General features: G+C 50.8%; 1 protein-coding gene across 1 annotated transcript in view; it reads left to right on the forward strand.

The window, feature by feature from the left end:
- Positions 1–27,808, forward strand: part of TBC1D21 (TBC1 domain family member 21) — a 137,432-nt gene that overhangs the window by 15,100 nt on the left and 94,524 nt on the right. Inside the window, exon 2 of the mRNA XM_073998448.1 lies at positions 1,695–2,223. The gene's annotated coding sequence lies outside the window, so the exon portion shown is untranslated. The remainder of the gene's footprint in view (positions 1–1,694; positions 2,224–27,808) is intronic.

Raw genomic sequence — 27,808 nt, forward strand, 5'->3', positions numbered from 1 at the left:
TCCAGGTACAGCATGAAGCTATTTGGTGTGTACACAAAGCTGCAGGATTCACTCTTCCTGGGCACAGATGCCTGAGAAACTTCAGGGAGGCGGAAGGCGTGTGTCTGAGCAGCCATGATCTGGGCATCAAGGGGTTAACCCATCCCTGAGGGCTGGGCCAGGTCTTTCCCTGGACTGAGCCCTGCCCTCCTGTTCCTCCATAGAAGCCACTGGAGTCAACTAGGAGCTCACTTTGTGGGAGGGAGAAACATTTTTTCTCTTATTTGAATGGTGCTGGTGACCTCACAGGGTTTCCATGGTGACAAGACCAAGGGAGCCAGGGGTACTTGGTGAATTAGGCCAAACAAACCCACCTCCAAGAGTCTTCTCCCAGACGCTGAACTTGAGGAGGAGGACTCCAGGTAATCAGTGAGCTTGCTGAAGAGGGAAGGCTGGGGGCTGGGGACATGCCAGGCCAGGACCTGCAACAGAAACCGCTGCCCCACCTTTCCTTTCTGTGCCCCACCTCGTCCTGCCTGAAAAGTTCCTTTCCGTGAGGGCTTGGTGCTGAGTGTGGCCCTCACAGAGATGTCTGTGTGGTCACAGAGCACCCGTGGGAGGGCAATTCTGACCCCAAGGTAGGAAACAGTGATCGGGTAATTCTAGGCACCAAGGCAGATGAGAAGACTAAGGTGGGTGAGCAGCAGAGTAGAGGCCTGGGAGTGAACGGAGAAAGCCATGAGAGTCTGGTTGGGAGTGAGAGCCCTGCTCTCCGAAGCTTGGCTTTCTCAGGAGCAACTGGGTTCTGGAACTCGGGAACACAAGATCATGGGATCCAAGTGACCAGGGTTTGAAACTAGGTGTAAATAATGCCTGCGTTCTTTGGTTGTGGCCTACATGGGACATCACAGGGAAAGCACCGAGTAGGTGCTCAATATGTGTTTGTTTCCTTTCTCCTTCCCTTCTTTTCCTCCCCACCACTCAATAGCCACAGCCTCCTCAAGAAGTTTGGAGTCTGCATTGAACTCATTAATTTCCAGCTTCTGGCCGGGCGTGGTGGCTCATGCCTGTAATTCCAGCACTTTGGGAGGCCAAGGTGAGTGGATCACCTGAGGTCAGGAGTTCATGACCAGCCTGACCAACATGATAAAGCCTTGTCTCTACTAAAAATACAAAAATTAACTGGACATGGTGGTGGGCACCTGTAATCCCAGCTTCTTGGGAGGCTGAGGCATGAGAATCACTTGAACTTGGGAGGTGGATGTTGCAGTGAGTGGAGATCCTGCCACTGCCCTCCAGCCAGGGTGACAGTGTGGGACTCCATCTCAAAAAGAAAAAAAAAATTCCAGTTTTCAATTATTTGATCCTCACATAATTCAATGTCTAAAATATTACATTCCTACATATTGTCCTAAAAGTCTACCATGGAAGCTCCAACCATTGCTTTGCACCAAACCTCCTTGTAAATGGCAACATCTTGTCTGGAAGTAATTGTCTTGTTTCCTGGACAAGGGCAATTGTTTGAGTGGATGGGGAGCAAATGGGGTGGGGTGGGGTAGGGTGGGGCGGGGTGGGAGGGCAGACGGGGGGCAATGAGTGATGTCTTGTTTGACTTTTGTTTTTTCTTTTTCTTTCTCTCCTCTCCTCTCCTCTCCTCTCCTCTCCTCTCCTCTCCTCTCCTCTCTTCTCCTTTCTTTTCTTTTCTTCTCATGCAGATGGGGCCTGTGAGTGAGGAGGACAAAAGAGAAAGGAGAAGTTTGGTTGGAAATCCCAGAGATTGTTTATCATGTGAGAGGAGCCGTGCATGCATTTCATGCCATACTCACACCATGGATGGAGAAAAAATCAAGGTTCACTTTCTGAGAATGGCCCTGGGGGCACTGCAGCTAGTGCCTGTGCATCTGCAGCCCTGCTGAATGCCTCCAGGTGAATCATGCCACCCCAAGCAAGAAAGGGCCCAGTTGCCAGGAGCCTGGAGGCAGAGAACTGAGGAGCCAGCCCCTGACATCAGAATGGAGCTTAAAGGTTGGCTGGGTGTGACTCTTTGCTGTGGACAGGTTCTCTTGGGAAATCTACTTTAATGAATCCAGAGGAGCAATTTGTAATCAGCCCATCAAATGTTCAGCGACAGTTAGCTGGAATCTCATTGCTGGACTCTGTGCCCCCCAGTGGATGACAGTTCTCCATCAGGGTCTGCAGTTCTCTACCCTGGACCTGCTGCATCCTGGAGCCCCCAGCAGTCAGGTACTGGCTCTCAGAACTGCCTGCGTCCCATTGCCCTGAGCTGCTGTCTGCCAGGGCTGCTGTTAACCAGGCCCACAGGGCTGGATATTCCCCCAACAGGGCAGCTCCCAGTCCAAGCCCAATTGTTACCAGCCCAGAAAGATGTTTCAGGATACCCCTTTCCTCCCAGCTTCCCTGCCCTCTGCAGCTCCAGCTGGTGCACCCCATCTTCCTCTCCCCCTCCCTGCTAGGCTGGGCCCCAACAGGAGACCTTTGAGGTGCCTGAGCTTATTCTCTGACCTTGAGTACCCTTGAGCTACTGCCTCACTCTATTCCTCACTTTTCTTCTTCTTAAGGTTTCTAATTGGATTTTGCCAGTGTATTTATTTCAAAACTTGTCATCTTACTGACCTCGCTCATAGTCTCTTATTAGTTTTCCAGTTGATTCTCTTGAGTTTTCTGGATAAACAATAATATCATGTACAAATAATGATGGCAATTTCTCCTCCTTTCCAAATGTTGTGTTTCCCTTTGTCTTTTAATGTACTCTTGCCTTGGCTAAAACTTCCAAAACAATGTGAAATAATTGTGATAATAGCAGGCTTTCTCATCCCACCCTCACTAAAATATGAATGACCCTGGCTAGGTGTGTTATTGCTAAGAATGATGTTGATGGTTGGTTGCACATAGGTTTTTTTAATTATTATTATGCCAAGGAAATGTTCTTTTATTTTTATTTTACTAAGGGTTTTCAATAGAGTGGATATTCAGTTCTATCAAATGAGTTTTTGATGTCAGTTAAGATTATCACAAAACTATTTCCTTTCTGGTAATTGACATGATTAATCATAGGGACTGATTTTCTGATATGTAAATGTCATCACTTCTAACGTAGACATCTGTGAATTGGGGAAGAGATCCATTGCCGGGGAGAATCTGGGTTGGCTGGATCTGTAGTGTGCTGAGTCCCATGGATGTGAACTCGTAACTTTTCCCTCGTCACCCCCTACTCCAGGATGGCCTGTCGGGCGGAGCACTGTGATGCTTAAGGGCTTGAGCTGGGGCTCTGGAGAGCTGGATGGGGTGTCAGCTTGTCCCAGGGTGATCTTTCTAAAGGCCAGTCTGATCACGTGACTCCCTTTAGTGGCTCCTCATTGCCTTCAGCAGGAAACTCGAGCTTCTGTGTGCATTTTCCAGGCCTCTTACAACTGGCCTCTGTCCACACCCCACCCCCGCTTTTTTTTTTTTTTTTTTTTTTTTGAGACGTGGTCTCGCTCTGTCACCCAGGCTGGAGTGCAGTGGCCGGAGCTCAGCTCACTGCAAGCTCCACCTCCCGGGTTCACGCCATTCTCCTGCCTCAGCCTCCCGAGTAGCTGGGACTACAGGCGCCCGCCACCTCGCCCGGCTAGTTTTTTGTATTTTTTAGTAGAGACGGGGTTTCACCGGGTTAGCCAGGATGGTCTCGATCTCCTGACCTTGTGATCCACCCGTCTCGGCCTCCCAAAGTGCTGGGATTACAGGCTTGAGCCACCGCGCCCGGCCCCCACCCCCGCTTTTAACCCCTAATATCTATCTCCCCTAGAACCATACAGGACCAGAACTCCTGGAAGGCGGCTCCCCAACGTCTCCTATGCCTCCAGCCCTCTCACTTGGCTGCTCCCCTGCCTGGAATGTCCTTTCCACCTTCCTTCCCAGGCAGGACTTATCAGTCCCTGCTCCTCTGACCTCGCAAAGCTCAGTTACCTGCCTCTTTGCTACTTACCAGGGGGAGGGTAGCTTCTATGTTCACCTCTATCTCTAGAAGCCCCAGGAGGTTGAGGAACAGCCTGATCCACCCCATCTCATCTCCCAGCCCAGTGTCTGCCCCACCGCAAATGTTTCTCAGTCAGCCCTACGTTAAACACTTTGTTCACACTCGTGGACCACCTGCTTGACCCACCTCCTGTAACCCACAGGGTTCGCTGTCCCACTGGTGGGCGCTGAGAGGCCCCAGGCGCAGGCCTCACAGGTGGCTGCAGCCCCCTGGAGCCTCTTTAGAAAATGCAGTCGGCCTTGTTTCCTCCTCAGAAACAATGACTTAGCACAGCGTCCGGGCCCCAGGGGAGAGTGTTACCCCCTCAAAAGCTGCTGCCGTTGGAGACGCAGTAGAGGAAGCCAAGTGGGCCCAGGAGGGACCAGATGACTCGGGATAGATGGGAGGGAGGGAGCCGGAGAGGCTGTGATAGGCTGCATCCCTTGGGGTTTCCTGCACATCCCAGATGCTGGCACCTGCTCTGGGCCTGGGCCTGGCAATAACTCTGTGTCTGGCTCTCCACTGGGCCTCAGGTTCATCCCCTGATTCCCCCAGAGTCTTCTCACCTCACTCTCCATGGGATCCATTTTCAACTCTCTGTGTTCCCCCCAACTACTAGGCAGCCAGCTAGAGTCCTCACCTCTTCAGATAAGCCGATACTGATGAAGCATCCCAAGTCTGAAAATCTGAAACCTGCAATACTCCAAAATTTGAAACTTTTTGAGCGTGGACATGATGCTCAAAGGAAATGCTCATCAGAGCATTTCAGATTTGAGATTTGCAGATTTGGGATGCTTAACCAGTAACTATTTGTAAATATTCCAAAATCTGAAAAAAAAATCCCCAATCGGAAATACTTATGATCCTAAGCATTTTGGATAAGGGATGTTCAACCTGTATCAAATGGAGGCCTGCTTGGCTGCTAAGCCTGGGGTGGGACAAGAGCAGCCCAGACCTGCCTCTTCTTTTTTGCTCTCTCCTTCATCCAAGCAATCCTGAGTTATACAACACATTCCTGGCTACAATATAATAAGAGGTTAGGTGACATGACTTCAAGGGCATCGGAGTTGGGTTGTGGAGTCTGGCAGACCCAGGTTCAAATTCTAGCTCCACCTCTTGCTAACTGTGTGATTTGGGGCAAGTTACTTAGCCTCTCTGAGCCCCAGTTTCTTCGTCTGTGAAACAGAGTACCTACCTATGGAGGTGTTGTGAGGATTACATGAAATGACTGACTGACTATAAAGCACTTAACACAGTGCCTGGAATGTAGTAGGAGTTCAATGGACATTAGCTGTTTTATAAGTTACAGGTCAGCTCAGACTGGGCCATAGCTGTTGCTTCATGCATGGGCATGCATGGGCGGAGAAACTGAGGCCCAGAAAGGAGCAGGACATCACATTGCTGCGTCCCCTTCATCGGCCTGGGCTGACACCTACTGAGGAGCTCTCTGCTGTAATGGTTTAAATCACAACTAGCCTGACGCATGGAGTCTTGGATCTTGGGCTTGCCTTCTGCACAACCTGGCAGCCTCTTATTTAACAAACCTTTACATTGCACTAAATGCCAGGCACAGTTATAAGCCCTTTATATGTATAATAACAATATTATGCATATTAACCTTAATCCTTCTAGCAAACCTGTGAGAGAGATACTATCAGTATCCCCATTTTACAGATGAGGGAATGGAACAGTTCGAGGGCTTGCTTGCTTAAGGTCACACGGCTAGCAGGTGGGAGGGCCACTCTTCACCAGCAGGGATGCCACTGACAAGGTTTCCACCCTGAGGTGGACACAGCCTGGGCTCTGCGGTGTGATCACCGCAGGGTGATCTGGGGTGTCTGGAGCACCTGAAGCCTGTCTTCTCCCTGCACCTTGATGCTCGGGTGGAGGAGGCATTTTGGAGGGGACTTGGTGGCTTTGACTGGGCACAGTGGGAGCATCTGCTTTGTCCTATTAATGCCATTCACTAGATGCCACATCTCAGGCCACAGCAGGTATTTCCCTCGAGAGAGGACAGTGAAAACTTGGAACAGAAGAGCTTTTTATTATTCAGAATAACTGCACTATTTAATTTACTATTAATAATAGCTCTTGAGTCAACCTTCTCCTGAAGAGAAGTGAGAACTGAAAGGATGTCCCTCTCTTTTCTCCCCTCCTCCCTCCTTTTCTGCCTCCTTACTTCAGAATGCTGTGAACTCAGTCACGAATGATTGAGCTGTTTTGGGGGTAGGAGTGGGAGACATGGAGGCCCAGCTCATGCAGTGAGCCTGGTTACTCCTCCTCCCTGCAGAGCCTTGCTCTGCTGCTCCTCAGGGGTCCCTGGAGGCCACGACCCATCTGCTGTCAGATCCCTCGGGGTGAGTATGACCCTGTCCTCCTAGGCTGGGCTGGAGGCTAGAGGCCAGGAGGCTGCTTCAGCTGCAGCAAAGGGAAGGCTGCACTCAGCAATCCTTGCCCTACTTGTCCCAAAGGCAGTAGTGTGTGTGCTGAAATAAGAAGGCAGGGATCCCTTCAGAGACCCATCTTCTGTCCTCTGCATCCAGTGAAGGACTCAGTGTAAGAAGAAGCACGTCCAGAAAGGACTAGAGCCAGGAATGAGACTTGAACCCAAGTTATGGGAGGATTTGGCTTAGAGTTCAGAAGAGTTGGGGGACCGAGAACTGCTTTCAAAGAACCAGAGGGATTTGGTTCTTTATCCACAAGCCCTCACCGAGGGCCTGCTCTTCCAGGTGCTGGGAACATGTGAAGCTCCCAGAGGGGCAGAGGCAGTGAGATATAACTAATGCCACTGTAAGGCAGTGCTCCAAGGGCAGGACCACCATGTCCGGTGGAAGTCATAGGAGGTGAGGACTTGGCTTGCCTGATTCAGAGCTAGATGGGCCTCCTGGCTCCCTGAGGCAAGGGATACAGATGGTCTTCTAGGGTTGACTTTAGCCTTTGGGCGTTTATTCAACACGTCACCCACGCTCCTGGCACCAACGTCCTTGACTCTGCCTTCTGTGTTGGGCCCCTCTGGGATCTCAGGTGTGTCAGGTGGCCCACTGGGGCTGACCTTCCAGAAGATAGAGCCCTGTTTCTCTCTTTCTCCTAATACCCAAGTGTGCAGAGCTAGAGGACAGTAGCTGTCCCCACAAAGGTCTCTCACGGCTGCAGACCAGCATCCTGTCCACCTCTTCTCACCCCTGGGACATAGTCAACCAGCCTGCTCTCCTCTTGTCAACCTCCTCACACCCTGCCCATCTGTAGAGTGGACTGAATCCTAGATATCCTTAGGTGATTGAAGAGCGCTTTCTAACACTCTGCTGTGGGGTGGTTTCCGTCTGGCTTTCCGAACGTGCCAGAGCCGGGTTCCACATACCTGCATGCACATACACTCCTAAGCACACACGCTGCCTCCACGCATCCCGGCTCTCATTGTGAGGGCCCCACTCTTTATTCAAGGAGCGGTCTCGGGTGTCTGAATGGATGCTTGAAGGCTCCGTCTTTGCAATTAACACACTGCTGCAGTATTATTAGCCTCTGATAGGCAGGTCTGCCTTTGCCAGAGACTATAAATATGTGGGGCCAATGACTCAGCAAATCTGTTGCTATTTTTCTTGCAGGTCCGTGTGGATCTGTGTCTGTGTACACCATGGCCCCATCTCCCAGCAGCTCCCATGGCTTGTATCCATGGAAACGCAGTCCTCCCCAACTATGGTTCTCTGCTGACAAACCCTGGGAGTCTCCCCAGCCCCCTACCCACCTCGGAGAGGGAGCGTGGACCACACAGGCTCCAGCCAGCAGGAGGGCGGCACTGTGGAGGAGGTGGCCACTTTCTCAGTTGCTTCGAAGGGCCAGGCAAGGCCAGGCCTCCAAGACCTTCCTCCGTGGGTCTGTGGTCAAGGCCTTGTCACCTGCTTAAGGGAAGCGGCCTGATGAGAGAGCCCTCACTGAGGCCCTGGGCCCTGGTGGGATTAAGTTGGCAGGGCAGTCCCTGAGGGCTGTTGGCAGTGTGGCAGGGGAGGCGGGGAGGGGTTGCTGCCCTCACCAGTGGGGAGCACTAGCACTTGAGAGAGGGAGGCTGGGGAGTAGGGAGAGGGCCAGTGGCAGTGAGGTGAGGGAAGGGGATGTGCAACGTGGGATTAAATCTTGGAGCCTTGGCCGGGCGCCGTGACTCACGCCTGTAATCCCAGCACTTTGGGAGGCCGCGGTGGGCGGATCACCTGAGGTCAGGAGTTCAAGACCAGCTGGACCATTGAGAAACCCTGTCTCTACTAAAAATACAAAAAAAATTAGCCAGGCGTGGTGGCACATACCTGTAATCCCAGCTACTCGGGAGGCTGAGGCAGGAGAATCACTTGAACCTGGGAGGCAGAGGTTGCGGTGAGCCGAGATCGCGCCATTGCACTCCAGCCTGGGCAACAAGGGCGAAACTCTGTCTCAAAAAAAACAAAACAAAACAAACAAACAAAAAAACTTACTCAAATAAGCTATGGAATAGAGGAAAGAGCATGGCTTTGGAGTCCCTCCCTCTGTCCCTCCTTTTCTTCCACAAACATTCACATTTGCTTCTTCTGGACCAGGCTCTATGCTGGGTGTGAAGACCCAGAGATGTTTCAGAATTAGACTCTTTCTCCTAGATGACCCACAGTCTTGGGAGAGAAGACAAATTCTTCAAGTCAGAGAGCTCAGGGGTCCTGAAGGTCAGGACGGATGTCGGTATGGGAGCAGTGGGGCATAGGAGGGTGGTCAGAGAGCCCTCCTAGGGAGCTGCAGCCCATGGGGCAGGCCAGGAAGATGAGGCAGGGGTGGGGACTGGCAGGAGGTGAGAGAGGGCAGCGCCGGGAGCCGGTGGGTGAGAGACTCATGCACTGGAGTTCTAACTCTGGCTCCTGTTGGCAGTGCTCCCTGTGGAAAGCCACCTAAGGTCTCTGGCGTGTAAAATGGGAAATGGCAATACCTACCTCACGGGCCTAGATGAGGATTAAATAAAACATCTGGGCCCTCATTCAGCATTTATTGTATTCATTCTATGCCGGGACTGTCCCATGCCTTTTGCTTTCCTCCCTGCAGGGTCTCTGTCTCTTCATCTGTCAAATGAGGGAGCTGGGCCAGATGATGTCTAGAGCCTCTGACATTCCCTGTCCTCAGTTTCCCCAGTTTTGAAATAGGGAGAAGAATCTTCCAACAGGCTCCAGAAGGGAAGGAATGGATGGTGGAATCAACAGATATTTACTAAGAGCAGCTTGGGACAGGGCACAGTGACTCATGCCTGTAGTCCAAGCACTTTGGGAGGCCGAGGTGGGAGGATCACTTGAGCCCTGGAGTTCGAGACCAGCCTGGGCAAGAGTAATCAAAAAATCAAAACGCCAGGTATGGTGGCATGTGCCTGTAATCCTAGCTACTTGGGAGGCTGAGGTGGGAGGGTGCTTGAGCCTGGGAGGTCAAGGGTGCAGTGAGCCCAGTGAGCCATGATTGCACTACTGCACTCCAGCCTGGGTGACAGAGCGAGACCCTGTATGTTAAAAAAAAAAAAAAAGAAATATTAAAAAAAGAAAAAGAAAAAGAAAAAAGCAGCTTGCTTTTCCCCAGCTTAGGGAAAGCACAAGCCAGACAGATGTCACCACTGCTACCTCTATGGGATGTGGGGGAGCAGGACACCCAGCACTCCCAATGTGGCTGGAGAGGCCCAGTGAGGTCTGCAGCCATGGAACAGCGGCTCTGGATGTCTCGTGTCGCTGCTCTGCTGCTCTCTCCCTTCCTGTGTCTTGTGTGTCTTGGGTAAGAAAGGACTTGCTCAAGGCCCTGGGATCTGAGTTCTAAGGACCATCTTGCCCACCAGGGACCTTCAGACCCTTAAATCCTTGTACTCAAAACCCTAGGGAGGCTGAAGATCTGAATTTATTAACACCGCTTTGTCATATTGTAGTGAAATCTCACACGGAGCCTCTGAGGTAACCACTATTGCCCTCTCCATTTTGCAGGTGAGGAAACTGGGGCTCGGAGAGTTTAAGGACTGGCCTAAAGTCACCAAGATGCAATGGCAGGACCAGGATTTCAATCCAGGTCAGCGTGTCTCCAGCCCCATGTTCTTTCTGGGGTTCTGCACCCACCCTCTGGAACTCTGGTAGACCTCCTGAATCCATCAGGGAAGTAAAGGAGATATAAATAGCACGTGGGATTGTGAAGTGAAAAAAGCAAGTTGCAGAACAATACCTACAGGATTACTGCAGTCATGTAAAAGAACTACTTGAAATGATGCATCTATATAATGAGATAAATGCACAGAAGCAGGTCGGAGGGAGGTCTATCCTGGGTTGAACGGTATTCCCCCTGGGTAGAGGAGTTCAATATATTTCAGAAGTGGTTAAGATTTTATTACAATGAGAATGTATTTATGTACTACTTTTGCAATAACAACCTCCCTCTCCCATGAGGCAGGAGATGGAGTGACCCATCTCCTTATGACATGAGCCATGTAAGGGCTGGGGCAGGTGGTGACCTGCACGGGAATGTAGGCTCATGGGAACTTTGGAGACAGAATGGCAGGTTTATGTCAGAACTCTCTGCGTGCTTTTCTTGTCTTTTAACAGCCTGGAGAGAAACTCCTTCAGTCATTTTATAGTGAGGAACCCTTGGCGGGGCGCGGTGGCTCACGCCTGTAATCCCAGCATTTTGGGAGGCTGAGGTGGGTGGATCATTTGAGGTCAGGAGTTCGAGACCAGTGTGGCCAGCATGGTGAAACTCTGCCTCTCCTAAAAATACAAAAATTAGCTGGGCATGGTGGCACATGCCTGTAATACCAGTTGCTCAGGAGGCTGAGGCAAGAGAATCGCGTGAACCCAGGAGGTGGAGGTTGCAGTGAGCCGAGATCTCACCACTGCACTCTAACCTGGGGAACAGAGCAAGATTCTGTCTCAAAAAAAAAAAAAAAAAAAAAAAAAAAAGGAAAGAAAAAAAAAAAGGAAAAGAAAAAGAAAAAACGTGAGGAACGCTTAAATCTAGATAGCCTCAGCCCAAGGTCAGAGAGCTTCATTGCCATGGATTAGTTGCTTAGTAACTTGCTTTATCTTGAAGACAGACCTGGCTTTGACTTTATACAGTTAGTTACAGAGTCTTTGAACCTCAGTTTTCCTATCTGTAAAATGGGATTGATATACCTCCTTTGAAGAGTGTTTATGACGGTTCAGCGAGGTCAAGTTTGCTAAGTGGCCATCACAGGACAGAGGTTCTTTTCAACATCATTTCCCAACTCTCTTTTATCTTCCCTTTCTTTGTCTAAGGAATGCCATTCTAGACTCAGCATGGTGCAGATGAGACATAGGCCTTGGTGTGAATCGGGCCTTGGCTGCGTCAGTTCTTGGCATCTAACACTGAGGACATATTAGATGTCGGGAATCATGCTAAGGGCCATACACACAACTCCCTTAATCCAAATCTTGCTGCCTACCTCAGAGGTGGGCACCACCTATTATTATTCCCGCTTTACAGATGTGGGAATTGAGATATCAACATCACCCTGGCCTCGTAAAATGACTTAGAAAGAATTTCCTCTTTTTCTGTTATCTGGAGGAGTTTGTATAATAAGGTTTGTTTATTTAATCTTAAATATTCGCAAGAATTCACCAGGAAAATCATCGAGGCCTGGAGTTTTCTCTGTGAAAAGAGTTTGACTATAAATTCAATTTCTTTAGGAGTTCTAGAAGCAATCCTGTTCCTCTGCCCCTGCCTCCTCCTTAATCCTCAGCTCCCAAATCTGAGTCCTGGAGGAGGTGATTATAATCGCAGGCCCTGTAAGGTACCCCCAGCTTTATTGTACCCATGTGGACAATGACTCTCCTTCTGGCCTTGACCCTCCTCCTCATTGGGGAGAAGGCAAAATGCCTTCTGGCCTTGACCCATCCTCCTTGGGGAGAAGGCAAAATGCCAAGAATGAGATCTGACTTTGCTATCTTGGCTCCAAGCTTGCATCTCTCCCTGCTCTGGTAAGCTGTAAGAACAAGGCTTGTGGCTGGAGGACCCATCCCTGAGGCCAACCTTCTGGAACTGTTCCTGACGATCCACTATGCAAGGTGCACTAGGCCCTGTGACAACTTGGCACAGCAGAGCTGCTCCACCTGGCATTGGGATCTCTAGGAGAAGCTCAATAAACCTAGAATGAATGAATGAGCAAGTGAACAATGACTCACCGAATAACTGAAACACCTGCTGTAGGTGCCCAGCTTAGAAAGGTAAAAAGACACTTCATCTGGTGCAAGGCAGACACAGGGACACATGGTCCATGACATCTTTGGTGACAAATGCAGTGCTACAGGTGGCATGGGGTATTGTAGGGGTACAAGAGAAAATGTCTAACCCATCCTGGGGGTGGGTGATGGGGTGGCAGGGGCTTTTTGGAAGAGGGGACACAGGCTGAGTCTTGAAAGACACCTAGGAGCTAGTCAGGAGGCTGGTGGAGCTGGGAGAGAGCATGGGGTAAGAAAAGCAGGGCACTTCCACAGAAGGGGAAGACACTGCCTGGTCCCTGAGCTCGGTCTGTTAGAGAAGCTACTGGTCACTCAAAAGTCAGCCTCATTTCCAGGTCATTTCTTGCTCCGAAGGATCCTGGACTCACAGTGCATGGAAGGGCAGTGTTCTGACCTTTCCTGCCAACACCAAGGTCCGGGGAAAGAGATCGCTTTCCACCTGAGCTCCGCACTTCTATCTGGAGGAGGATGGTAAAACAATTAAGGATGCATTTGGCAGTGAGTAAGAGAGAACCTAATAAACAGTATCCTAACTGTTTATTAGGGTGTGGTGGGGTGAGGAAAGTATTTATTCCGTACAAGAAATTCGGGGATGGGCAGTCTGGGGCCACCAGGCCGTCAAGACTCCAGGCTCCTCTCATTGTCCCTTCCACCAACCTTAGTGTGAAAGCTTTTGTCTTCATGCTTGTTGCCTCATAATTGCAAGATGGCTGCAGCAACTCCATACCTAGGTCCAACTTCCAGGCAGAAAGAAGATGGAAAGGCTGAGGGGAATGCCAGTTCTGTACCTTTTAGAAAGAATGTCCTGAAGCCCTAGCCAATGACTTCACTCCTATCTCATTGACCAGAAGTGGGTCCCATGGCCGTCTCTAGATGAGTCACTGGAAGGTGGCTGGGGAAAAAAGGGCGTGAGGGAAGAGGCTTGGGTCAACCAGCCAGCAGCATCTGCTATAGTGGTCAACCAGCCAGCAGCATCTGCTATAGTGGTCACCCTATAGCAGAGGCAGGGGGGAAGCTGGCCACTCCAGAAAGGCCTCCCTTCAACAGTCATTCAACAAATGCTAACCATTGCCCCCACTGTGCCCGGCAACGTGGGTCCTGGAGCCCAGTGGAGGAAGTGAGCTTTCAACACAAGGCCAGGCAGAAAGGAGAGCAAAACACCAAAGCAGAGAGTCTCTCCTTGGATGGGAGCATCAGAGGGTCCCGAGCCTGCCAAGGCCTTTTCTTGCCTTTGAAGAAAAGAAGATTAAATAGGACCAGCCTCAAAACCCCAGCAGAAAGGACCTGGCCTCTTTGACTGACTGATGAAGTGGTTTCCTCTAGGGGTTGAAGGAAGGCGTGCAGATGAGTGTGAGTAGTGCAGTTATGCCACGATCATTCAGGAAGAATTGGGGTGGTGTGGGAGTGGGGAGAGGTCACTGCTGTGCCATCAGTGTCAGCCTCATACAGTATTGCAGAGCCCAGGCCCGTCCTCTACTCCTCCCGTTTCACTGATGTAACCTGACATAGCCTTCCCCTTGGAGGCCTGAGCCCAAGAAGTTACCTTCTGATGTTACCACCCAGCAAGGTCGTTCAGGCCTTCTTGAACTTGCCCCGTGATTCTGCCAACCAATTTCAGAGCAGATCACTCTGGGTCTAGTAGGAAATGCCCAGGGCTGGGCATCAGAAGGCCTGTGTGACCTTGGGCAAGTCAGCCAACCTCTCTGAGCCTTTACTGACACCTTGTGGCAGCTTCTGCCCAACACCAAAGTGCTTGGGTGAAAATAAAAACCTGTATTTTTCCCTTCCACTACTCCCCTGCCACTATGCCCTGGTCTGAGTCACATCACCACAGAAGGGTAGCCTTCCAACACACCTCCCCATCCCACCTCTCCAGCCACCGTCCTGGAAGAATCAGTGAAAAGATTTCCCAGGGAAGCAGTAGCGGCTCAGTCCTCCAGTCTCCAGTTGCAGAACTCAGTCCTGCACAGCACTAGTACTTTCATCAGCTCCAAGATGACGACATGATGGACACGTGCTTATCACATGACGTCAGAAAATCTCCAGAGGCCAGGCATTGGTGTTTCACGCCTGTAAACTTTGGGAGGCCAAGGTGGGAGGAGTACTTGAGGCCAGGAGTTCAAGACCAGCCTGAACAACATGGTGAGATGAGACCTTGTCTCTACAAAAAATTTAAAAATTAGCTAGGCGTGGTGGCACATGCCTGTGGTCCTAGTTACTTGGGAGGATCGCCTGAGCCCCAGAGGTCGAGTCTGCAGTAAGCTGTGAACACGGCACTGCACTTCAGCCTGAGTGAAGAGCGAGACCCCGTATCAAAAAAAAAAAAAAAAAAAAAAAGGAAAGAAAATCTTCAGAAGGGAAAAGTCCACAGCCTCTCCTAGATTACTGCTTGATCATATGTTTGTGTGTGTGTGTCTGTGCACATGTGCGTTCACATCTGTGTACACATACACCTGTGTGTGTGTTTTGTCATGGACCTGGGGAACTTCTTGCCAGGCTCCTGCAATGGGATGGTTTCAACCGAAGCTCTAGCTGGGACAGGGCCCCTCGGTTTTGGCTTTTGAGATGAATGCCCCAACCTAGTTAGTTATCAGTGCTCGGTTTTCTTGGCTTCCTTTCCTGCCCCATCTACACCCTCCGTCTTGCAATCCCACCATCCAAACCTGCTCCAAACCAGAGGTTAAAATGGATTTAATAAAACCACTCCTAGAGGCAGCTGTTCATGGCTAATAGGGGTGCCTAGAGTGGATGGATAGGTTGGGAAGGGCCTTCCAGGCCTAGCGCCAAGTACTATTGGTGGAATTTCAAACCAGGTCTCTGTGGCTAAAACATTTTCTCTTCCAGACTACTGGTCTGACCCAGTGGCACCAGGAAGCAGTTTTGGGCAGGAGGGAAAAGCTGTCCTGAGCTTTCCACACCTCCACCCAGCCATCTGGGAATTCTGGGGTAGGGTATGATCTGTGGATGTGGCGTGGAGACTTGGCGTGGACCTGCAGTGGTCGGCTGGCTCCACTCCATCAAGAAGATTAAGAGGTAATTGAGCAGCTGCTCTGGATGAGGCAGCTGCTGCTTAAAAGTTGGAGGTTGGCCTGAAACCCTCCCATTAAATGTGCTTGTCCCTGGGATTCAAGAACTCTCTTCAAAAGGCAGGGAGCCCAACCAGGCCCTCCTATGGCTGGAGGAAACCAGTAGCAACCCAGAGCAGATGGGGAAACTGAGGCTCAGAGAGGAGTAGCTGACTCCCACTGTACCAGGTTAAGTGTCATGGCAGCTTGCTGCCTGAGGTTGGGTGGTATGGCCAAAGGTGGCTCTGGGCCAGAATCCTTCCTGCTGGGCTCCAGGAACCTCCTCTCCTGTTGGATCAGAGCCAGGAGTACAGGCTTTTGGAGCCAGGGTTCAGAACACCCTACTGGCACTGCTATATTCCGGCTTCTTCTCCCCACCCTACAACACTGTCCCTAAGGCATGTTTCCATTACTTTTGTGCTCTGAAACGTTCAATGGCTCCCTATCACCTCCAGGGTCTGCTGCAACATTCCCTGCTGGCCCTCTCCCCACATCACCAGCCTCACTCTGTCTGGACTGCCTGCCACTCTCAGCACCCACCTGCCTTCTGCCCTCTCCTCCATCTCCACCATGGCCTTCCTGCCATCCTCCCATCCCTCAAAAGCCATTTCTCCAGGAAGCCTTCCTGTCTCGGAAAAAATGAGGGAATAGCAAGATGCTGCCTCCAAAGGGTTGCGGTGAGGCTGTCACCAATGAAATATTGCATGCCCAGGGCACATCACAGTGCCTCTTGTACAATGAGGATTCCAACAAAGGGAGTTGGGTCGATTTCATCATCATCATTGATGTGTTTTGGCTATGTCCCCACCCAAATCTCATCTTGAATTGTAGGTCCCATAATCCTCATGTGTCTTGGAAGGGACCAGGTGGAGATAATTGAACCATGGGGTGCAGTTTCCCCTATCCTGTTCTTGTGATAGTGAGTTAGTTCTCATAAGATCGGATGGTTTTATAAGAGGCTTCCTCCTTCATTGGGCACTGATTCTTCTCTCTCCTGATGCCATGTAAAGAAGGTCGTGTTTGCTTCCCCTTCTGCCATGATTGTAAGTTTCCTGAAGCCTCCCCAGCCATGCTGAACTGTAAGTAAATTAAACCTCTTTCCTTTATAAATTACTCAGTCTCAGGTATGCCTTTATTAGCAGTGCAAGAATGGACTAATACAATCACCACCTTCAACCACTCTTCCTCCTCCTCTCTGTGGAATAATAAGGGGATGATAAGAGGGACTCTGTGGTTCCCTCTTCTGAGCTGTCAGAGCCCCCTTGGTCCCTGTCCTGTGCTCTGTTTAATTAGAGGAGCAATGTGTGGGCATGCGCCCCTTCCCTCAGACTCCTCCATGGCTGGGTCCTGAACCCCTGAACTCCAGGGCCCAGGACAACAGTGCTCACACTTTTGAATCTCAGGACAGCCTGAGTTGCTAGGCTTTCTTCCTCAGCCCTGGAGAGCACTAATGGTGTCTTTCAAACCTGGTCTCCTGGATGTGTGAGCCTGATTGGGTGGGGACCCGCCCTGGGCCTGGTGAGAGCTCTCATTACCTTGCTTCCATGCCAGCTAGGCCTTGTGGTGAAGCCAGCCCTCAGTCTTTGATGGAAGGAAGGCTTAATTACCCCCTCAGGCAGAGGGAGAGGATAATGAGGAGCAGATGAAAAACCTGGGGAGGCTGCTCCTTCAAGAGTCCCCCACCTCTTAGCACCCAGGCTGCCCCTGGCCCCACCTTCAGCCTCTTTGGCCTCAGGTTACGGCCTTACACCCTGGTCTGCAGAGGGCCCCAGCACCCATGGCCCTTGTGTGATTCACAGATCACAGGGATTACCTTGGATCCTCTCTACCACAGTGCCTGAAATCTCATTAGCACTTCCTACTGGGGTCACACCAAGCACTCCTACCTGATATAGAAAGAGTGGTTAGAATTTTTCACACCACACTGGAATCCTGGGACAGTTTGGATAAGGAAGCCAGACGTTAAGGCTTCTGGTTTGTATGAAACCTGAAATTTGTGATGGAATGGGAAGCAAAGGACAAATTTCACAGAAGGAAGCCAGTGGAAGGGGTCATAGGCCTGCCTCCTCATGGGGCTTGGCTGGGAATTTGTGCTTGGGACCACATGGCTGGGCTTGGAGACTTTCTCCCCTCCATTGCAGAGCAGCTGAAGGGCTTGGTGTGTTCTTGGCTCTCAGCCGGCCGGGAGGAGGGGACGAGGAGGTGTCAAGTGTGTCTGGGCAACAGTGACAAAGGATGAGGGACAGTAGTTGGGCAGACAAGTAAAGATCATTCTTGCAGGGCAGGCCCAGGATCCTGGGTTCTTTCTTGTGGGGGGCACGGGGTGCTGTGGGGCGAACTAGGGTGTTTTGTCTTCCTGTTCCCTAACTCCTGGGCCACCCCTTGGAAATGGCACTGTGCTCAGCCCAACAGGGAAACCCTGAGGGCTCTGGCCCCACAGCTGCATACGAGGCTTGCAGGGTGCTTAGCTTGAATGCCAGTCTGTCCTCCCTGGTGTGGGCACCTCTAGAGCAGGACTGGTGGAGAGGGGCCTGAGGAAAGTACTTCTGTCTGGACTAGCACCTGCCCCGGTCATGGTCCCCCAAACTCCCCATTAGTGCTAGTTCTTCCCAAAGAGGCCTCAGAGGGGCAGGTAGGTGCTGGGGGGCACTGTGGTACATGCTGTCATTGACTGATTTTAGGGTCCTGGGCCAGTTACTTTACTCTTCTAAGACCTAGTTGCCCCATCTGTAAAATGGGGATTGTAACAGTATCTCAAGGTTGTAGTGAGGACTAAAAAAACATAGTGTATGTAAAATGCTCAGCGTAATGCCTGGCATGGGGCAAATGCTCCCCGCTGTTAGCTGTTATTACAGTTATTATTATTAATCCCACTGGGCAACGTTTCTCCACCTTTTAAATTCCAGGCTCACTTTTGATTGATAAGCATACAAACTTCATACTCCTCCCATTAATAGCATAGGATTTAAAACGTCAAAGAAATAAAAGGTTGAGGCAAAAAACAAATCAAAGCACTTATTATATGGAATATGCTTTTTCAGAAGACAGCGCAACCCCCGACCACACACACCCAATTGAGGCTCACTACAGGGGTGGGAGCTGGGAGGACTGGCAGCCCCCCTCTGAGAGGCTTCAGGGTGGAGGGCCAGGAGCACAGGGTGGGCTCTGGTGGGTGTCCCTCCTCCCTCACTGGCCCACAGTGGCCTCTGGATCCCAGCCCAGCCTCCCAGCTCTGGCAACAAGGACTTTGAGGGAACAGAGGAAGCGCTTTGGAATACAAATACCTTTGCACCCTCCGGTCTCAGCCGGCGCCCTATTCTCATGCTAATACAGAGAGAGTTTGGGAGATGCTTGAAGGGGAAATTGCCAACTGTAGGAAACCCGGCCCAAGCCTGGGGCCCTGGGGACAGGGCTAGAGCCTCTAGGGTCCTTTCCAGTGTAGCTTCCCAGTACTCAGTGCTGAGTTCCAGCCCCATGCCCCAGCAGTCCTGGCACGTCCCCTGGTGGGCTGGGTAGATTCTACAACTCAGGGTCTATTTGCTGGACAATTGCCCCTTCCAGTTCTCCCCATGCAAATAATAATTTGCTTGACAATAATAGCAGCTGTTTACTGCAGCCCTCCTGTGCCAGGCTTTGGGGAGGTGCTCCATGCATCTTAGTTATCTCCTGTAACCCTCACTGTGCGGCCCATGGAAATGAAGCTCAAAGAGAGTGGCAATTTGCCCCAGACCTTGCAACTGTGGTGCCAGGATCCAAGTGCAGGTGTGTGCACTCCACTGGACTCATGGGGCTGGTGGTTTCGGAGGCCTGATGAGCCACGAGGTGGCATCAGGGGGTCCTGGGAGGTGAGGGACATGGGGTTTGGCACATACAGTCTAGGCTGGAGGTAGTACAGGCATAGGCAGGACCCGCATGTCAGAAAAGGACTTAGTTGGTGGCTCAGGTCCAGCAGACAGTCTCCGCAGGTGCTGAGTCTGAGTTCTCAGCCCCCAGGCCAGGCTGGGGTAGAGGAACAGATGGAGATGGGTAGGCGCTCTTGAGTTGACCTGGAATTTGGAAAGGTGATCTGCTGATGGCTTATGGGGTATGCTGGGGGCAGGCCCTGGACCTGGACAATCTTTCCCTACGATCTCTCCCTACAGAGGAGAACACCTACTCCTCCTTCAAGGCCCAATTCAAACCCCAGCTCACTGGTGGAGGCTTCCCTGACTCTCCCAAGCTAACACCTACCTCCATACTCCTGTCTTCCCCAGCCTCTGTGTGGCATCATTCAGGTGCGGCTCTGTCTCCTGCCCTAGGCTGGGAAGTCCTGAGGGAAGAGGCCTTGCCTGATTCATCTCCATGACTCCAGTGCCCAGCATGGGACCTGGCACACAGCATGGCTTGGGAAATGTTTGCGGAATAAATGAGTGACTCTACAGGATGGCTCCAACTGAAGGAGGCTGTGGTCTTCACTCTCGCAGAGTCTCCAACAAAAGGAAGCCACTGAAACCTAAGCAGGAGGGTGCTGCTTAGTATCCCGGATTTCTCTGTGCCCAGAACCACATCTCCCCTGCTCTTCTCTCATTTCCACCATAGCTGTATGGATGGTTCTGGATGGACTTGGGCTCACCCTATGCTGGCCCTGTTCCCCTCAAGTGCACTAACGCCGGGAAAGGCAGCTTGACCGGTGGATCAAGGCAGGCTGGAAGTGCAGGGGAGCTAACACCTCCAGGACTGCCCTCAACCAGCAGGGATGGGAGCCAGTGTGTAGCTGCTCCAGGCTCCCACCTTCCAGGTGGGGAGTTCTGGAGACAGAGGCCCCACCCTCCACTGAGGGGCCCTTAAGGCTGTTCCCTTAGGTTGGCTGTCCGTCTTTCCTGGCTTGCTCTCCTGCTCCCTCAGGACAGTGAGCTATGCAGTGGAAATTTTGTGACTGTGGAGTCTTATTCTCACTGGGCTCTGACCCTGATTCCTGAGGCTTCCAGTCCAACAAAACCACATCTTGGCTTCCAAGGGTTCTCTGGGGGTATGTGGGAAGCTCCAGTAGAAGAGAGTTATTCAGGGAATTATGTCCTGAAATTAAACTCCACTGTCCCCAAGGGAGGGAGGGAATAGGGCCTGGTGACGCTGGGATGAGGAGGGGAGAGAGAAGTTGTTGGGGGTTTGATGGGAAACCCATTTTGCCTTAATTGTATTGTGCACATTAAAACAACAGCTACCAGAGCAAAGGGGTGGGGGTGCAGGCAGAGCAGAAAAATGGCTAGAATGAGCTGGCAGGGGAGGGCGTGTCTGTAGACTCATTTGGGATAAGAGGTTGGGGGTTAGGGATTCCTTGGTCAGTCAAGGACAGCCCCACCCACCTCTTGCCAAGTGGAGTGTAGAGAAGGTGGCAGGCAGAGGGCAGAAACCAGGACTCTGCTGCACTGACACCTGCTGGGGGCTAGGCATGGTAGTAGGTGCTTTGCTGGACGTCACTCACTTATAAGCTGCTTTACATGCACCACCACATGTAACCTTTGCAGCAGACCTTGAAGGTTGGCACTATTGCTATCCTAAGTTGCCATGAGGGAACTACACAGGGAGGGAAGTGACTTGCTCAGGACCCCCCAGCCATTTAACAACCCCATGCACCACAGCTGGATGAGCAAGATCTCTGCAGTGAAGGGAGAGAGGAATTGAGGCCAAGCTACTGGGGAGGGCTGGAGATGCCATTCTGGAGGATCTGTGATGTTGACAGAGACTCTATCTACACAACAAGTCAGCTACCCCCTAACGAATGCATTGATTCATTCATTCATTCCATCACTTACTTCAGCATGTGGGCCTGCATGGTTGTGAAAACAGAATATGACCTTGTAAAAGGAGAAGCCTTGGGCCCTTGATACAAGGTAGGAGGAGGATGGAGAGCTCTAAGAGGACTGGAGGTGCTAAGCAAGCTTCCTAGACAGGTATGGAAGGACTGCGGATGGGCTGCTTTCCCTCTTTAGATTCTGCTGTGGGATGCTAGCACAAAGCCTGGAAAATGCACCTGACTTTGCCTAGAGGGGAATAGGTGTCTTCCTCAGTGCGGGGTGGGGGTGGGGGCCACGCAGGAGGGTACCTCTCTTGCTAGTCTTGCCCAGAGCTCCTGAGGAAGGGCCCCTGTGACAGCTCCTCTCCCCTGATCAAGTGGCCTAGGCTTCAGGTAGCAGGACTGGTGAGCTGGTTGGGCAGACATGGCTGTCCCTGCCTAGGCCCAAGTAGTGCCAGCCATGGCCTTCCCAGAAGCCTCAGACTCCAGGCAGAGCTGCTTCACCCTGGCTGTCCTAGCTGCTGGATGCCTGCCTGGTGTGTCTCTCAAGGCCTATCTTCCAAGACTTAGAGAGTGACCACTGGAAAAGACACATCTGGACCCTGAGCCTCCAACAAACTTCAGATGTTCCCTCATCAGCATCTCATGTGGCATAAACTTCCCAAATCCTTACTGAGGAAGTTGCGATCTGTGCATATCTCTCAGGAGTCCAACAGCAACTGTCTATTCAACAAATAGTGGTGCTGGCCTTTATTCTCAATGTAGACTTCCATCGGGGCTCAGTGTGTGGCCAGGGTCAGGGCTCAGTGTACGACCAGGGTTGGGGCTTGGTCTATGACCAGAGTCAGGGCTCAGTGTGTGCCCAGGTTTGGGGCTCAGTGTGTGACCAGGGTCAGGAGCCGCTGCATAGACAGAGTCATGGCTCAGTCTATGAATGCGATCAGAGTTCAGCCTGGAGCTGCTGTCAGAAACTAATCTTTTCCGGGTCTTGACTTTCCTTTAGAGCAAGATTACAGGCTCAGGGACTGCCTGCTAAGAGCAAGGTAAGGCAAAACAGGCTGAGTTCGAATCCTGGCTTACCACTTGCCAACTCACCTGGAGCAATATCCTGATCCTGCAAACCTTGAGTTGCTTACCTGTAAATGAGAACAAGGGGATGCACCTGTCTTAGTTCATTCTGTGCTGCTGTAACAGAATTCTTGAGACTGGGTAACTTAAAATGTAAAGGTATTTAGTGGATCATGGTTCTGGAGGCTGGGGAGTCCAAGATGAAGGTGTCAGCATCTAATAAGGGCCTTCTTGCTGTGTCATCCCATGGTGGAAGCAGAGAAGACATGTGCACATGGGGAGGTGGGTAGAGCATAAAAGGGGGCCAAACTTGTCCTTTTATAAGGAACCCACTCCCAGTATAACAAACCCGCTCCTATGATAATGACATTAATCCATTCATGAGGCAGAGCCCTTATGGCCTAATCACCTCTCATTAGACCCCACCTCTTAACATTATTGCATTGGGGATTAAGTTTACAACACATGCCTTTTGGGGGACACACACAAACCATAGCAGTGCCTCATAGGTTGGGAAGCCTTAACAAGGTGAAAAGCACCTATCTCTGAATGTGGCACTTAGTGAATGCTCAGGAAATGGCAACCTCTGCTTTATCCATTATAACCATCATACTAGAGGATCAGGATCTCAACACTTTACACCTAGCTCCAGTCCTGCCCTCCTGATTCAGGTTTGAGTCAGAGAGTCAAAGGGTCCAGTCTCCCTGCTTGTCCATGGCCAAGGGAGTCACTGGGTCCTGGGAAACTTCCCTGGAGTCAGGAAGGCTTGGGGTAGGGAAGCCTTTTGGGGCAAGATCTCACCTCTTTGATGACCATCAGTTTTTCTCAGAGGCTTCAAGAACTTTACCTGGCTGCTGCTTGTGCTCTCTGGTGGGCAGATGAGCCCTGCAGACCTGGTGCCTTTAGTCCGCAGATTCGGGATGAGGACCCCAGTCTCCTAGATGCAGCTCGTAGCACTCCCACCCGTCTGCCCTACTCTGCTCCAAGGGCCCTTTGCTGCCCAAGCTCTGGGTGCCTCTTCCTGCCTTCTCCAGCAGTCCCATGACCCACTTCTTAGCCTCTCCCATCACAACACTCCAGGATTCTGTCACTGTTTTTGGCTTCCTCTCCCACCCATCTTCCATTTGCATGTTTTCTAAGAGGACAGAATTCTAACCACCAGCCAGCCCTTCCTGCCCCATCCAACAAAACAGATCATCTGTTCTCCACTTTCCCAGAGGAGAAGTGAAAACAAGCGGCTGAGATTGCAACAGGATTTGAGACAGGTTGTGTTGGCATGGGAGAGCTGTGGGAGGCAGGCACGAGCTGGGGATGGGGTGCTCTTCTGGGACTCTGGCCACTAATCTTGAGTAGCATAGGGACGTTTTGTCAGAAACAAAGAATGAACTGAGTAATCTAGAATCTCTGTTTCCTGTCTGAGGACCCCAGTCTTATCAGAGAAGCATTATGGATTCCCAGCCAGACTACTGGGGGCACATCCCAGCCCTGCATCTTCCAGGCTGAGTGGCCTTGGGCATGTCACTCAACCTCTCTGGGCTTCAGTTTTCTTATCTGTAAAATGGGCTGTTGTGAGAAGTAAAGGAGCACGAAGCACATGTTCCATGTAATTGTTAGCTATTATCATCTACTGTAGCAGACCCTCAACACTTCCAGCAGCTCGCTCCCAGCAGTAAAAAAAGTAAGTGTGGGCCGGGCGTGGTGACTCACGCCTGTAATCCCAACACTTTGGGAGGCTGAGGTGGGCAGATCATGAGGTCAAGAGATCAAGACCATCCTGGCCAACATGATGAAACCCCGTCTCTACTAAAAATACAAACATTAGCTGGGCATGGTGGCACGCATCTGTAGTCCCAGCTACTTGGGAGGCTGAGGCAGGAGAATTGTTTGAACCCAGGAGGCAGAGGTTGCAGTGAGCCGAGATCACACCACTACACTTCAGCCTGGCAACAGAGTGAGACTCCATCTCAAAAAAAAAAAAAAAAAAAAAAAAAAAAATTTAAGTGTGTCCCCAATACATATCAATATTAATTAATTTGTAAATTATATGCGTGTATTTCAGTGCTAATGTAGTCTACATGTTATAAAATGTATACAATAGTCATGTTAAAAGAATAAGATAAAGAACAAAATATAAATAGAAGCTCTAATACCTTCTTCCCATACCCCAGCGGATCCTTTTCTGCCCCCACTGGAGGCAGGAACAGTACTTTGGAAACCTCTTCATGTCCCGGTAGCCTGAGTAAATTGCAGAAAAGCTTCTGCCAGGGCCAATGTGAAAGAAGCTCCAGGGCCCCCACGTGGGAGCCAGGGAGTGCTAATGTGGGTGATTAAATCATTTACAATAATCCATTTGGAACAGCAGCCGTGTCTAACATGGGGCGTGATGACTGCTCCACAAATAGAAAGGTGGCCAGGGAGGCAGTTGGTGGGACGTATTCCAAGGGCATGGGGTAGGCACACAGACTTACCCTTGCTACTCACTGTCTTTCTGCAGTTATCCTGCCAGCCTCTGTGCCTGTCCAGTGCAATGGATCAGTCTGCCCGCTCCCTGCACAAACGTGCCTGTCCTCTTCTGCCTCTGAATCGGTCCGATCTCTTCTAGGAAGCCCTCATTGATGGCTCTTCTCCCTCTCTCTCTCTCTCTTTTTTTTTTTTTTTTTTTTTGAGACAGAGTCTTGCTCTGTTGCCCAGGCTGGAGTGCAGTGGCGTGATCTTGGCTCACTGCAACCTCCACCTCCTGGGTTCAAGTGATTCTCCTGCCTCAGCCTCCCGAGTAGCTGGGATTACAAGCACACACCACCATGCCTGGCTAATTTTTGTATTTTTAGTAGAGACAGGGTTTCACCATGTTGGCCAGGATGGTCTCAAACTCCTGACCTTAAGTGATCTGCCCACCTTGGCCTCCAAACATGCTGGGATTACAGGAGTAAGCCACCACACCTGGCCCCTCAGACTACTTTCTACACTGCAGCAGGCTGATCCTTTGCTCCATACCCTCAGTGTCCTTGACACTGTGGCCTCTTCGGCCCTTGACGACCACCTTCCCTTACCACCCTGACTCCCCTCCTGTTGCTCTCCTCTTCACTCATTCTGTTCCGGTCACACTGGCCTCCTTGCTGCATCTCAACAAATGCTGAGCACTTCCCCACCTCTTGGCCTTTGCACTGGCTGTTCCCTCTGCTGGTTATGGCCTCTAAGCCTAGGTGACCCTCAAGGCTTACTCTATCATGGCTTTTCCATCTCATCTCAGATGACATCTTTCCTGACCAGCCAGTAGAAAATAGCAAACCACCCCTGTCACCTCTTTTTTTTCTTATTTCCTTAGCCTGCTTTGATTTTCCCATAGCCCTTGTGTTTAATTGTTTTTTGTTTTGTTTTGTTTTTTACTGTCCACCTCTGCCAGCTGAGCTGTAAGCTCCTTAAGGTTAGGCCTTTGCTTTGTAAACTGCAGCATCCCCAGGTTCTAGAACTGAACCTGACACACGGCAGGTGTTCAGGAAACATTGGTTGAATGAATGTGTTTCCATTACTATCCCATGAGGCTGAATCCTGTCTCTCCCCTGGCCTAGGCCCATAGGAGAGAGGCTAGGGGCTTCTCCTCTTCCATCTCTCCCATTGATCAATGCTCCAATTTAATGGCTGGTCCCTCCCATCTGGCATTCCCCTTCACCATATCCATCACATGTATAATTACTTGTTGGGAAGGGGTCTAGCTTCCCCATCACCTAGCCCCCTAAAGTGCTCAAGTTTTTTTCGGGGTGAGGATCCAAACAGTGCTGGATAAGAGGGAACCAGGAGGGCCCAGGAGCCACCCAGACAGCCCCTTCCAGATTTCCAGGTCAGTTTTGAAAGAGCAGGCAGTTACTTTGCTCCCTAATTACCAGCCTCACTGTGGACATCCTCAGAAGACACATCTTTCCTAATTGAAACAGCAGGGTGGATTGTAGGCTCTGGGCAGCATCCTTTGCTTTCTTGGCAGGAGCCAGAGGCAGGCAAAGGTGTTTCATTAAGAGAGCTGTGGAAAGGGAGTGGTCATGGTGCCCACTGCCTCCTGGAGGCCCACAATTTAGATGCACAATGAAACAGCAAATATGAGAATGAAAGAATCAAGTCCTTGATCTGTCTCCCCCTCTCAGGGCCTGGGCCTCGCCTGCCTCTCCTTCTCCCATCAACTCTCTCCTGTATAGCCACAGACTCCGGCCAAGCAGCAAATCTGCTGAGCACCTGCCCAGGTGACTTTTGGCCTCCTGCCATCTGTGGGCAGGGAGGTGTGGCTCAGGGGTGGTCCTGGGATTGTGGGCAGCCCCTCTCCTCCCTGGAAGAGATAAAATCTTGGCCCAGGCCAGCCAAGCTCAAGGTCTTAAGGCTTATTCAGCTTGCCGGAGTTACTGCTTATGGCAGAGCCTACTGAGCCTACTGACTGCATTCCCTGTACCTAGTCTCCCTCTTTTTTCTGAGTAATAAGAACACTTCGGTTTTCCTCTAGGTGGCAAGATGCCCAGCTAAAAGACTACATTTCCCAGTCTCCCTTGCAGCTACACGTCACCAATGATTTTGTAGGGTGGATTTTTAAGCAGATGTTGTAGGGAAGATTTGGGGGAACATCCCTTCAGGGGAAGACAGGCAGATAACATGTGCCCTTTTATTTTTCACTATCCTCCTTATTTCTGCTTCTTGCCCAGAATGTGGATGTGATGGATGGAGCTCAAGTAACCATCTTGGGCCCTTGAGGATGACAGCCCTATATAAGGGATGGTAGGTCAAAAGAGAGAAGGAAGGTAGATTCCTGAGCATCATAGAGCTTCCATACAAACTTGGACAGCTTAACTCCAGACTTCTTTTTTGAGAGAAAATAAACTGCGAATTTAGTTGAGTTTCTGTTATTAATGGCTGAAAGCAAACTCTAATTCACTGACCTCTTTAAGAATGTGGTAAAAGGTGGGACCTCACTCCACAGATGCATACAACAGCAACAGACATGGACACATGTGTGCTCTCTCTCTCTCTCTTTTTCTCTTTCTCGCTATTTTTTACACAATTAGTGGGGGAGAAAAAGCCATAGACATTCTCCAAGTAAGCAGACTCAATCATTCTTTTAGTTTGTCACCCAGGCTTTAGTCCCTATTGCTCACTGTGTCTAGCTAGGGCTTTGAGGTGCAAACCCATGATCTGGCATTTAGAATGCGTTTTATTGACAGTCCTTTGCATTCACTGCTGTTAGATCAAGTATTTGCATCATGGAGTAGAAAATAACACGGGACCTGCTCTTGTCAAGTCCTGGGTGGGGATCAGGAAGGAACACTACACTGGTTTATTACCAATACAGATGGGATAAAATTTAGGTCTACAGATGGCCATAACCAGGAGGTGCTCTGGATCTCAGGAAACAGCGGCCTGCAGGAATGAGAGCGGGCTTCCTGGAGGAGGAAGGAACACTAGACCTGAAAGGGCCAGCTGAGAGCAGTAAGCCTTGAGAAGAGATGTAGAGGGGACAGGGGTCACCTGAAGGCAGCAATTAAGATGACAATGCTAAGGGGACTTTGGCCTCGGAGTCCATAGGGGACTGAGCAGGTGAAATACCTTCTCCTGGAGACACAGAGATCATTATTGTCAGACCAAGCCCCGGTGGGAGGCTGAGGAGTGTGAACTCAGTCTTTTTATGCTAAGAATATCAGGGAGAGCC

This window comes from Macaca fascicularis, chromosome 7 (genome assembly GCF_037993035.2).
Source record: "Macaca fascicularis isolate 582-1 chromosome 7, T2T-MFA8v1.1".
Taxonomy (NCBI): Eukaryota; Metazoa; Chordata; class Mammalia; order Primates; family Cercopithecidae; genus Macaca; species Macaca fascicularis.